Consider the following 13,759-nt stretch of genomic DNA (forward strand, 5'->3'; position numbering starts at 1 on the left):
CAGTTAATTGTGTTTACTGGAAGTATGTCTTTTTGTTTCAAGTCTCTTTCCAAAGCCAATACTCTTAAGAGCATGTTTGTATGCTCAGCTGGACTGAATTGCAATAATTCAATTAAATATAGAGTACATGAAACATGTTACGATTTAAGGTATTGAACTGATTCAGGACAAAAGGTAAAGAGTAAACAATCAAGAAATCAGTAATGATAGATTATTTCTGGGAAATTGGGAATCCCACAAACTAATAGGAAATTGTGTGTATCTTTAAAAAAGAAAAAGACTTCCAAAATTTTGAAACCTGTTTCTCTCTTGGTTTGATTTATAATATGGCCTTCCTCTAAGTATTGCTAGAAATCCAATTCCATGCGTCCCTGTTTCATGCCACACTCCACACAGCAACAAATAACCCTACATTTCATTCTTCATACTCTCAACTCTTGACAAGTCGCTACATTTCAACACTATAAAAACACCTTCCACATCATTGATTTCACCTTTTTTTCCATAGCCACGTGTTGAATGCGCAGACTACCCTGTGACCCCAAGTTGCCAAAATGGGTCGATATGAAGTTCCCTGCAACAGTTCACATTGTTGAATGCTGACAAGTGGAGATATTACTGTTGGATGCTTGGCTTCTTCTCTAGCAAGGATGCCAAAAAGGCAGAGCATAGTTTGGTAAGGGGTGGAAGAACATGTGATGATCCACTGAAAATAGTCTCCCATGTTTTATCTGATGGTACATGGTCTTTCTTCACCACAAACTCTGGGAGTTCACTGTAGATAGATGAATAACCAAATTGTCCTGTAACGAAAATACCAAAAAAAAAAAAAAAAAAAAAAGGGAAAAAAGAAAAAAGGGAAAAAGGAAAAACGGAATAAAAACAGTTAATTGTGTTTACTGGAAGTATGTTTTTTTGTTTCAAGTCTCTTTCCAAAGCCAATACTCTTAAGAGCATGTTTGTATGCTCAGCTGGACTGAATTGCAATAATTCAATTAAATATAAAGTACATGATAAAAAGGGAACAGTTGCATTTTAAATTGAAAACCCAAATTGCAATTTCCCAGATTTCAAGTCCTGAGTCCAACTTGAAATTATTTGAATCACAATTGGTCACCCAATCCCTCATTAGGAATGGAGTTGGCTGGTCCACTAATCAGGTGGACTGCGATCTTAAAAATAGATGGAACAACTTAGAAAACATCAGCCAGGTTTTCTTCAGCCGTACACTTGGCCCCCTTGATTTAATGGACAAGTACCTTACAGAGTACTTCTAACATATCATCTGTACGTATTGGGAAATCTTTACCCCTTGTTTAGTCAATTGTTGCCACTTCCTGTTTTGGCAATAACTTAGTCACTTAGAACACAAACTGCATATAGAGCTTTCAGACCTATAAATATTATTCAGAAGTCAATTGCAGTGTTGTGGTATACTTTTTACATCCATTAATACATCATAGCATGTTACTTGAAATTCCATCTCATCTCCCTTTATCTGTACAATGAAACTAATAATCATTAAAAGTGGCCATTCATTTGCAAATGAATCACATGTTTCATTTAGTCCTTTTGTCAGATATGATTCTAGTTGAATCTTGACTTGTTTTCTGTGGGATGTGTAATACCAAACCCTATGACCAGATCATGATGATATGAAAAAAGGATAATATCTTTAGTAGGGATAGGATCTTTCTGAGTATTTGAAGAGGTTCACATGCCTTGTCCATTGCCACAGGTTCCAGAAGAAGAGAAAAACCTTGGTCCTCAAGATCACTTGATTCATGTCTATCACTTCACCAAAGATGCATCTCAAAATCAGATGGTATGGGTCAGACATTTATTATACATGTTTATTATTTTCAGGTGCAGCAGATATTTCTGGACTGGTTAAGGCCATCTTGTTGCTGACTAACCCTGCTTCAACTCTTTCAATCTGTTTGGTTTCAACAGCAGGTTCAGAATTTTGGGAACCCTTTTTCTTGATCATCCATGAAGGTGAGACTTGAGAAGAGATTAAAGTCTGTATCCAGAAGAAGTTGCAGGTTCCAGACGAGGAATTCTCCAAGGTATTTGTTATTCTCAACTTGAGAATGTTTCATGAGCCTGCATGCTTCTGCATAATTTCTATATGACAAGGATCAAAACGTTGGAGATGTGCCAACATTTACATTTAGAGTAGGAAAATGCTTGCGTACCTTGCTCAGGTACCCACCAGAGTTATTCTCTCAAGTGGGGGAAATGGCTTAATGTGCATGAAATTGTAACTCCTTCGTGTAGAACCTTTCTTAATTGGAACTCCTCTCTTTCTTGTTTTTAAAAGCATGTGAAATCTAGCTTTAGTAAATTTGGGACAAATGACTGCTCATGAGTTGTATGTTGTCTCTAAAAGCTTGTTTGGATTGATGGTAAACTAGATGCATATACGAAAAAGAAGATAATCTTACAACAATGCTAGAGAAAATAAACACTTGGTATGTATTTGTTTCTTGAGAAAAAGTAATGGAAAATGTTTTTCCTTTGCATTTCAACCATTTGGATTGTAGTTCTACGAATTAATGTAAGTAGGTTCTTTTCCCTTTTATGTAACTTTTTAAAAAGAGTAAAAATGTTCTTTTCCTTTTTATGTAACTTTTTAAAAAGAGTAAAAAATGAAAAAAAAAAAAAAAATGTTGTACTCTCTTACTCATGAGGAAAAGCAAATGCGAACGCTTTATTGCAACATTCAATGCTTCCCAAACAGGGCACATGTCTTGTTTATGCAAGTTAGTTACATTTTTTAATTTGCATTTTATCTGAAAATGCTGTAGACTTTTTGGTGGGCATATAGGGTCTAATGCAACCTATGCACTTCAGTTTTGGTGGTCAACGTATGGTAGGTAAAAACTACTAGGAGTGCGTGCTGACCATGTGACCAGCTCTAAGGTACAACTTAGCTTACTAATTAATAAGTTACAAAGTATAAATTCTGCTACATGTGGAACTCGTTATTAATTTAATCAGGATATTAGCTTCTGCCAGATAATTTCATTTAAAATTCTGCTGTACTGAATTTGAAGAACATCCAAACAGGCCCTTGTTTGACTACAAACAACACAATTTGAATAAATCATCAATTATCCCATGGTTGATACGTGTGCCATAGAAATTGCATGTGCAGAGGCTGAATGTGGAGCTAGCAGATTTATTTCCATATTGGCCTTTTCTTGTTTAACAGCAACCTTATATAGTAAGCATATGGACACTGCAAAAGCTTTCTTCTTCTTCTTTTTTCCTTGTTGGTGCAGGTCAGGTGCATCGTGCAAGATTGAAGGGTGAGGAGGTTGTTATTAAAGTACAAAGACCTGGTCTCAAGGATCTTTTTGACATTGATCTGAAGAATTATCTTAATTAGTAATTGGTTTGTATGTAAACCTTCTGCACTGCTCTACTTAATAGTATTATGGCTATAAAAAAAACATATTTGTAGCTATACATCACGGGTAACAGGTTTTATGCTATAGCTTAAGAAGCTCTTGCCTCTGATGTTGGTTGTTGTTGGTGGGATAGCAATCCTTTGATGCGGTTAGTTGTTTGATGTTTACTGATTTTATAATGGTTTTTATTTAATGCAGGGAACTCTGAGGAAGGAAGCAAAGATATTGGGTACAAACGACAAAGATCTTTACTTGTCATTTCTGCAGTTGCTTAGCTGTAGCATGCCTTACAACAATTTGAAATCAGGTAACAATAGCCTTCTCTTTTCCTCTTTCTTTGTCACTTTAACATCTTTCAGTCTGGTCATCAGGTAGGCCACTCTAGCACAATGAAAAGACCTTGACACATTTTAACCAGCCTAATTTGGATGCAAGGACAAGTACTTAATAGACGTTCAGTCCATTGATGAGAAACTATAGCATTGCGTTTCAAGGAAAACAAGGTGGATTTTCCAACTAGGGTAGCATTAGGCAAGGCCACTACAAGAAATAAGGGAACTACCGACGCATTTTTTATTATTTTATTTTTTTCATGTTCTTAATGAGCAATTTTGTGGTTTTATGTCAAAAATCTATCTTATTTGGCCATATCATATTTCAACGGGGATTCCCTTCTCAAAATGCATTGAATTTGATGGTTTTGTTCAATAATGGGAGGAAACGGCTTTGTGGGTTCATTCCAAATGCAAAATAAATAAATAAATAAAAACAGATTAGGGAAGATAGATTTATTTTTTCTGACTTTTTTTTTATTTTATTTTTTTTTTTTTAAATTTTTTTTTTTTTTAATTTAAGGTTTCCATTTCTGCTTGTGGATAGGACCTGGGCAGAGATGTTCATATTGCCTCATCAGTCTCAATGGTATGTTCGTGCAGTTTTGTTGCTTCCACTTCAAGAACTAATTATTTTAATTCACTTTGTTAGAACATACTATGGCAGTTCTTAATCATATAGCCTGCATTGTTGAGATCTTCCATTAAATGTTAGTAATGGGAGTTCATTTTTTTGATGTTCCATGAATATTACAACAAGAACATTATTTAACATCATAATCTATTATTATTCTTGTAATTGTTGCTTCCTCATCATTGCAAGTTCTTTTATACAGAGATTGGACATCTTCAGAACATTCACAATAGCAAGTTGATTATTCTACAAGCTTATTTTTCCTTTCAGGGACAAATTTTCCTGGCCAAGGAAAATATAAATGAGACCAACCTGAAAATTGCATCTATAAATCACATTCATGCCATGTAACTCTCACCATTTTTTAAAATTATTATCTTGGTGGTCCTGTTAAATATGAAGTTTTCAATTGTTTTCACCACTCATGACAGAAATTTTACCACTTGCTTATTTGTTGATACTGTACTTTACTGTTTCCTACAATAAGTGGGGTCACATCGACGACTTCACTATTGTCATCATTGAGTGATGAGCCCCAACCAGAAGGAGATTTGCTGTCTACAATCGAAGCCACAGGTTCATGGTGAGTGTCCAGAAGCGTCCTTAAAGAATGTCGATAATTGGAGTTAGTTTTTAACTATAGTAGTAAATTTCATTAATTAAAGGAAAATCTCATACCCAATATTGTCACCAAGATATCATCTTTTCTTTGATTTTACCTAATCCTTGTTTAATTTATGAACAAAGATATTCTAGATAATGAAATCATCTTTTGTGGGTTATCCAACTTGACTGCGATTGCTTACATGTGCATATCTTTCTTAGACATTTCAAGCATCCATATTCATGGAGCCCTTCTAGATTTTGTCACTGCTGCCTACTCCTCTTGGGCATCTTTATTGTCATTATGTTCCTGTTTTCTCCATTGGCGTAGTCCTTCTCTCCTTGTTAGTTCCCCTTGGACAGGCCTAGCTATGCAAGATCCAAGCCATCTAGAATCACAAGCCACTTGATGTAGCATGGCTTGAAATTGATCTTAAAATCTAATTTATGGCCACCAATTTAGGCCATTTTTAGCAACTTAAAGATAAGTTGATCTTATTTTAGTTATGGGTTATCAAAGATTTTAATCATTTCAATCTCTAATACATGATTACTGTTAAAAAAATGACATGAGCTCATTTCGAGTGGCAATCAAATAGGGCCAAAGGATTTTGTATTTGCATCGGATTGGTGACCTTCCCCTAATAGCGCATTAGTCATGGATTGCCAACTTGTCAAAGTCGGATGCAACCCAAGCTTACTCGTACTCAGTCAAGAAGCCATGTTATTAGTTCAACAAAACTCTTTTGATCTCTAGTTTCTATCATGAATGTCTCGGGTAATGCGCCAACTCCAGTTTTTTCTGTTTTTTGCTTCTACTCTTAATGCCTGTTTGAATTGTAAGTTGCTTAAGATAAGCTACTTATTCCACAAGAAGCTTATCTTAGTTTCTACTTATTAAGAAGATAAGCATGTTTGGCAAACAATATATTTAGCAGCTTCCGCTCTCTTTCGTCTCTCCTAATGTCTCTCTTCAGCAACTTGTGAAAATTAGAAAAGCTAAAAAAATTTAACTGAAGTGATCAAGTACTTTTAAGTAAAAAAGGTATTTATATAACTAATCATAAACCAAACTTATTTATCTGAAATGAGTCACTTATCTACTGTTGTAACTTGTAAGTAGAAAAAGTAACTTATTTGGTGGTTTCCAAATGGATTAATTGCAAATACTCACTTTTTGTCATGGAGTGGGTGAACCTCCTTCTTGTGTAGTGCCATTGCATTGTATGTTTAACTGCTGATTTATATTTGTTATGGATTTCATTACAATACTCCTGCTAGGCTGTTGTTGGGATTTCGTTGCAGTACTCTTGCTGGTGTGATCAGTAAGAGCAGTGGGGATGAGGATAAATGCCTTGAAGATCAACTACGTGATGCCAAGGCTACTGCTGGGAAAGTTGAGACAATTGAAACAATTGGAAAAAGAAGAAGAAGATAAGTCATTTAGTTTTGTTTTGTGTATAGATACTCTTTGTATATAGACAATTGATGTTTCTTTTGCCCCTCTCTCTCTGTCGTTTTTTTCTTCTTCTTCTTCTTCTTCTTTTTTTTTTTTAAAAATGCAGGAGACTTCTAGATGATATGAACCCAAGGGTAGCATATTACCCTTCATCATTCCTCTTGAAGGCAGGCCATTTATTCTTTTGACATTAGAGGCAATATAATTCTTCAACATTGAGATCATTGGATCTGAGTGCCCATGTGGAAGGTGTGTGTGTGTGAGTTTGTGGTTTGGGAGGAAACGAAAAAGAAGAAGAAGAAGATGCAGCAGGACTTAGCATTTGAATATGAGCATCTAGCATTCAAACCAAAGATCTCAAATGGATTATTCCAACCCTTTGATTATTGACAATTACCACAACTTTTCTATAATCAAAGGGTTAGATATTTAATCTGAGAGTTTTACAAGAACGGACCATCCAAGGAGAGCCTTATCACATAAACAGTTTGGGTCATTGAAAAAAAAAAAACCTCATTTCAATTTGTTGTGTCATCACGAATTTATTAGCAACATGTAATATAAGAGAGAGAGAGAGAGAGAGAGAGAGAGAGAGAGAGAGAGAGTGTGTGTGTGTGTGTGTGTGTGTGCATTTATGATGATGATGATGATTTTGCAGTAGTTCTAGAGTATTTTAGTGAACTATAATATAATCTATGGAAGCTGGATCCACCATGAAGCTTTGAAGGGTAAGCCTATCCTACAAAACTTCAATACCAACATAATAGTTTAATGCATGATCAAGGTTTATGAGGCATTTTGGTGAAGAAACCTGCCAAAATTCTGTTGTTCTTTGATTAAACTTCATGCATAATATTTTATTGCTTGCAAATGCATATTTATTACCCTCTTGCATCTTGACAATTGGACACTATTATTGTTGAAACATGGATGCTAAGAAAATGACTAAACTGCCCTGAGTACGAATGTATAGCTTACTGCATATCAAAGTAGTTAACAGATATTTCAAACAGTTGGTGTATGTTTCTTCTTAACCTTTGGATTCATGTCTACCTAATATAAATTCAATGACTTTTTAAGTTCATGTTGCCATTGAAAATGAGCAATTCGTTTGGCTTTTAGGGTTCTCTAAACCTTATTGGGTTATCTTGAAATTGGCCGAATCAACTAATCAAGTTGGCCAGATCTCGAGCCATTTGTTGCAGTTATTGCTACCATGAATTGCTGGATGTTTATTTGGTCTTTGGATGATGCAGATTTTGGGGAGTGGTCTATCTACACCAAATTTGTGTTACTGAGCCATGGATCCCACTCGTAAGAATTGAAAACCTGGGAATTTGTGTTACTGAGTTGTAATGTTAGTAACATTAGGAAATAAGGGGTGGCTAGTTAATACACAGAGCTAAAGAGAATCTCTGTTTTACGCTTCATAGCTTTTTCTTGTGTGATGCTCTTCTACATATCCAAGATCTAGAATTGGACTTGAAAAGACCCGAACACAGTTAGGATATGGGTACTATAGGTCCTGACCCCAACCCATTGATAGTGCCCTGGACTACAGTTTCAGGTAGTTCCACATCTTGCAATTTTTATTTTTATTTTTGAAGTTCAAAAAAGCTTTGAAGGTGGTTTTTCGTTCTATAATTTCAGTAGCAGGAAAAATAAAAAATTGATTATTTTTATTTTATTTTATTTATAAAGGGCATTGCTCTTGTTAGAAATGCTATTATGGATCCTCATTCAGAATTTCTGTTGGTTTGCTACTCTACACAAATGGGCCTGATATTGGAGAAGTGGACTCATTGCAATTTGATTTGGGTACAATCAGAGCTGCTACTAATAACTTCTCAGATGCAAATAAGCTTGGACAAGGTGGATTTGGTGCCGTTTACAAGGTAATACTAATATGTAAATAGATAATGTTTGGCTACACATATCATCTACCATGTACAGGCCATCAAAGCCTTCACCAGACAAGCACAAAGGTCTAAATGGCCCTTCACCTATCATGATACGTGCATCTGATCATCGATGTGCATGGTGTATGCTGACAGTTCGGTGCACACAAATCTCACACATTTCAGAGATGGTGGGAATCCAGCAAGCATTTCAAAATGCGAATTTTCAAAACTCCAATCTGAATAGCCCATTATGACTCCCTCCCACCATTGTTGAACAGCAGGAGATGTGCATGCAAAATGAACATCCAAAATTAAGAGGCTGAGGTTTTCAGTCATCTTAGACAAGATTAAAGGTCCCATAATCTCTTCTTTAAATTTCAGGGTAGGTTGGACGACCAAGAAATAGCAGTGAAAGGCTGTTTAGGAGTACTAAAGAAGGATTAGAAGAGTTCAAGAATGACGTAGTATTAGTAGCTAAGCTTCAACACAGGACTCTTGCTAGGCTCTTAGGCTGTTGCTTGGATGAAGACAAACAGATTCTCATTTTTGAATACGTGGCCAACAAAAGCCTTGATAAGTTTCTGTATGCTAAGTTCTATTGTGTTTTCATTGATTTCATCTATGATTCTATATCTATAGTGCTTGGTGGAACTTTTGTTTGGCCCAACAAATTGTACATGTGGGGCCCACCTTCCCGGTTTCCCGTATTGTTTGTAAGGTGGGTTTCATGGTAGGATGTGAGATAACAATCAAGATTGCTTTCTCAGATGATCAGGATTGTCTGGTAGTTGTAGTTTGTCCATTTTCATTGGATGGCTTCTTAGAGGGGAGATTTTTCTCTAATGGTGCGTTTGGATTCCAAATATTACTCAATCCAGAATTGGAAAAATCAATGCATTTCAAACTAATTTTTTGTGACAATCCAGTTTCCAATGCACCATTGCTTGACTAATACAAGGAGCCAAACGGAAGCTAAGCGCCGTTAGGATTTTTTTGTTGTCCAATTATAGAATAGCATATCCAGCCATTCGCTTTGAGTTCATTGTTTGGGGCATTCATGAACTAGAATCGATGAGTCCACCTACTACACTCCAATATCTGAAATAGGAATTAACATAGCTCCCTTAATAAAAGATGTCATTGTACAATTTAGGATTAGTTTGATGAACTGCTTCATAAACCCATTTTCGTACTAATTTTATCTTTCGTAATTGGGCTGTCTCATAGATCCAACTAAGCATGCATGTTTGGATTGGGAAAGGCGCTACAAAATCATAGGAGGGATTGCACGTGGGCTGCTTTATCTTCACGAAGATTCTCAGTTTAAGATTATTCATCGAGATCTCAAGGCAAGTAATATCTTGCTAGATGGGGAGATTAATGCAAAAATTTGGTGTTGTTTATGCCACCGTCTATTGGAACTATAATAACCAATCTTCGACCCATTTTCAGTTGAATGTGGATCATTGCTGCATTTCTCTAATCAGCCATTTATTTCCAAGCAACAGCTTGAAAACTAAGGATTTTTCTGTGTCGGTCATATTCAGGGAGTGGTCCATCCATGGCGGCACGCAAGGACCAATGGCCTGGACTGCTGAACCATGGTGCCGCTTGTCGGAATTGAAAACCTGCGCATAGTGTCCATATCCTAACCTGATTAGCTAAGTATGCTGGCATTGCTGTATGTCATGTCTAATCCACCTCAAGTCATATTCCAGTTGTGAAAAAACAAGTCAGCTTGGTTTATGGTTGATGGCACATACAATTTCTTATACAAATGAGTGCATTTTGTAAGTGAAAATTGTCCTTCCGTGGGTTTGTGGTTTTATATACCATGGAGGGTTTGATCATTGGTCCAAATAAAATAAGTTAGTGAAATTAGAGATATTTTCCTTTGTTTCAGTGGCTTTTTCTTTTTTCCTTCACATACAACTGCTGCCTCTTTTGGATTATACCTTTGCTAACTCATATTCTCTTTCCTGGAGCAGTTATACTTCGTTCAGGTGGAACGTATGATGTTTTGTCCTGACCAGAACTGTAAGATCCATATACACCATGTCTATCAAACATGCAAAACCAACGGGTATGAGATCATCGTCTTGACCTCTTAAATTCATTTTTGCTAAATCAGTTATGGTGGATACAGCAAAATGTCATAAACATGGAAAATCAGTGTTGATCATGTGATCAAGAGTTGTCTTATAAGATCTGTCAAGGGAGGGAAAACTGCTGAACTGGATATGGAAATGAGATGTTGAGCTGTGAGAAAATGGATTCATGGAAGGATGATCAGGACCATCCAGATAGTGGGACCTGCAATAGATGGGCAGTGATACAAAATATCACATTGGTTGGAATTATTCGATTGGTTGGCCTCCAAAAATGAGGTTAAAAGTGGAAATGGTGGATGGTCATATGTTTAATAGGGAAATCTGGTGTCTAGGATTGTCAACATTGCCCATCTACAGTAGTAGGACCCACTATGTGGGCCATGTAGGCATGTGGTCCCATCATGGTTGAGCCAAGGGTGATGGGTCCTAAGCTCAACGAAGGCAAGACCTCTCTCATGTATGAGTAGACATGGTTGGTTTTCATCTATTTCTTCCAAGCAGCATGTCTTCATCATCTTCATTTCTTTTACTTAAGAGGGAATTATCTTATTCACCCATTTTGTCTCTCCCGCTGCCTCACACATGGTATTGTTTCAACCTTGCAATTAATGGCTTATTTTTTAATTCATTTATTCTATCTTCGTGGAATGCTACTTTTTGACCTTTTCTCCTTATGTGTGCAGGATTTGATCAATTGCGCCTAAACTTAGGCCCACAAGCACAGAAGTCTTTTGACACCAGCTAGGAGTGAACCACATGGAGAAATTTTTTTAATGTATTTAAGACCATTTTCAACTAATTGTTGTAAATATTATATATATTTTTTTATATTGTGAAGTAATATATTTTTTGTTTAATATTCATTTTTAATTTTATTGCAACATTTTTTAGGTTTCAAATATTTTTTAAAAAATACAGGTTTCAATTGAATTTTTTTAAAAAAAATACTGGCCTACACTACGGATGCGGCTTTGAACTCGGGCCTGTCAAATCTTTGTAGCCCCTCCGAAGGCTTTTGCCAGTGCTTACATAGATTTTAATTGGCATTTTTCCATGATTAAATGTCTCAAAAACCCATGCTTTGAAATAATTTTACTGGCACTTGGATAGACTTTTGTTGGTGCTTTTCCAGTTATTACCGGTGGCCAGCAGAATGTGCCGATAAAAAGCAGGATGAGCGCCAGTAAAAAACTATTGAATTATGGCGACCGAAAAACACTAGGAAATGGTGATTAGCACCGGTCAAGCATTTACCGACGCACCCCTTTACCGGCGCTTGTTAAGCGCCAGCAAAGGCATTGGCGGCGATTTTTTATTTTTTATTTTTTGCCTTTGCTGGCGATTTTGACCACCAGCAAAGGCCTTTTTTGTTGTAGTGTCTTCCCCACCTACCCTTTTGTGTAAGCACTGACATGATAATATCGAACATCTTGGTGGACTTGTTTCTTGCAAAAGATACACTTGGTGGTTCTGTAAGGGGTCCACCTGCACAGGAATAAAAGGAGGAAAAAGGATATCAGAATCAAGGATGGAAGAGTATAGTGAACCAGAGCTTCCAAAAGAGATTCAAATCTGAGAGCGCACTCATTCAAGCAATAATCAAACTGGGGCATCTAAAAATCCTAGATAAGGTCCTAATGTATTCTTTGTTGAATGCTAATAATTGCTTAACTTTCTCCATAATCATCTGCCATTAAACAATTGATTGAAGGGTTAGATTTTCCAATCTTGAAAATTTGAGATGCCTTAATCCAAAGTATGGTCCATTGAATCAAAGGTTTGTTTCACCAAACCATGGTCCCAAATGTATGGAATTATGCATGTCAAGTCAACAAACCATGGTCCCAAAAAAAACTCAACTCAGAAAAAACTCAAATTGATCTAACGAAGAAAAAAAAACTCGACTTGGAAAAAACTCGAATTGGTCGAGCCTTAGTTGACTTGACAAAACTCAGAAAAAAAAATAAGAATAGAACTCGCCAAAACTCGACAAAACTTAGAAAAAAAATTAAGAAGAAAGGTTGCCAAAACTCAATTCGACTATCCAAAATATACACTACTAGTCATTTTTAAATATTAAATATTACTAAGAGCATTAGAATGCAAAACACAAAAAACCTCAAGTTACTCCACCCAACAAACTTTCTTATAAGGTCAAGTTTTCAAGTTTAAAGACTGTACACAGTGCTAGGTGCAAATTAATGGGCTTTTCATTTAGGCCAATGTTACAAATAGGCGAGCCCCACCTTTCAGATCCAAACCATTTATCTCATGAGCCCTATTCATCTCATAATCCGTACTTTGGATGGAGATGGGAGTGCAACTCGCTTGCAGGCCATAACCAATACAAGTAGCCCTGACTCGTCCATTTCAGTCCTGCATGGTCAATTTCAATCTTGTACTAGTCAGGTGACTTATTTCATTGCAGGCCAAAATAAATACAACTTGGACAATACTGAGTTTTATCAAACAATAATTAAAACCACCCTGAGATCCCCTCCAAAAATCCAGCCATCCAATCACTGATGGACCTTTGGCTACACATTACCTTCAATCATTAAGCATCCATTTGTAGAAGAGCAATCTAGTGGATAGGATCATCCGATGGGTGATTTGTATAGCATCATCCATCCAAGGCAAAGAACACACTCAAGACAAATTCCTTTCAGCATACAAAAAGTACAAACTCTTGTAAGTCCAAAGCTTCAGGGCATATGGTATCTGTCATTTAACACACTCATGAGGAGCACCTTTCCTCAAGAGAAGAAATCCCAAGTAGACCAAAACTCCAACCTGTTATGGAATCTAAACGTCCTTATCAGCTTGAAATTTGAGAGACTAAAGTGCGTAGCCCATCATTTTTATCACGATTATGCTTCCTATCTTTATAATCATAGGGCAAAATGTCATTCGACAAAATAAATCATAGAAATCTTTATATTTAATTCAGTTTCAATCATTAAAGAGAGTCAAAACTTTGGTCAAAGAAATGGAAATGCCAAAAAATAGGAGAAAAAAGTTCAGGTTTAATATGGTTTCCACTAAAATACTAAAGAAAAGCTAAAGATGCACATAATGTGTGAAGATATTGTATTTAAATAAGATTGAAATACAAAACTAAAGATAAAATGGCGAGATTCCTATCTTCATGATTCATAATGTAGATAGGTAGGAAAACACTATATTAATATCATTCTTTGCCTCCCAAAATCCTTCATTTTTCCAGTAATCCTTGTATAAACAATCCATCTCCACAAAAATCTTCACTTTCTACTCGATGCTATCAATGGATGGCAACCACCA

The 13,759-nt window shown here is 36.2% G+C and overlaps 2 long non-coding RNA genes across 3 annotated transcripts; both read left to right on the top strand.

Annotated features, from left to right (window-relative positions):
- The first annotated feature begins 1,479 nt into the window (after positions 1-1,479).
- LOC131253203 (uncharacterized) lies at positions 1,480-3,377 on the top strand. The gene is made up of 4 exons (XR_009175014.1): positions 1,480-1,825; positions 1,957-2,069; positions 2,811-2,925; positions 3,288-3,377. It is a non-coding gene; the product is annotated as an uncharacterized LOC131253203 (long non-coding RNA).
- Positions 3,378-6,568: 3,191 nt separating this feature from the next.
- LOC131253205 (uncharacterized) lies at positions 6,569-11,319 on the top strand. Of its 2 annotated transcripts, XR_009175017.1 has the most exons (4): positions 6,569-6,693; positions 7,701-8,339; positions 10,334-10,428; positions 11,140-11,319. It is a non-coding gene; the product is annotated as an uncharacterized LOC131253205 (long non-coding RNA). The 2 variants fall into 2 exon arrangements; XR_009175016.1 differs by lacking the exon at positions 6,569-6,693 and having other exon boundaries at positions 7,540-8,339.
- The last annotated feature ends 2,440 nt before the right edge of the window (positions 11,320-13,759 follow it).

This window comes from Magnolia sinica, chromosome 8 (genome assembly GCF_029962835.1).
Source record: "Magnolia sinica isolate HGM2019 chromosome 8, MsV1, whole genome shotgun sequence".
Lineage (NCBI taxonomy): Eukaryota > Viridiplantae > Streptophyta > Magnoliopsida > Magnoliales > Magnoliaceae > Magnolia > Magnolia sinica.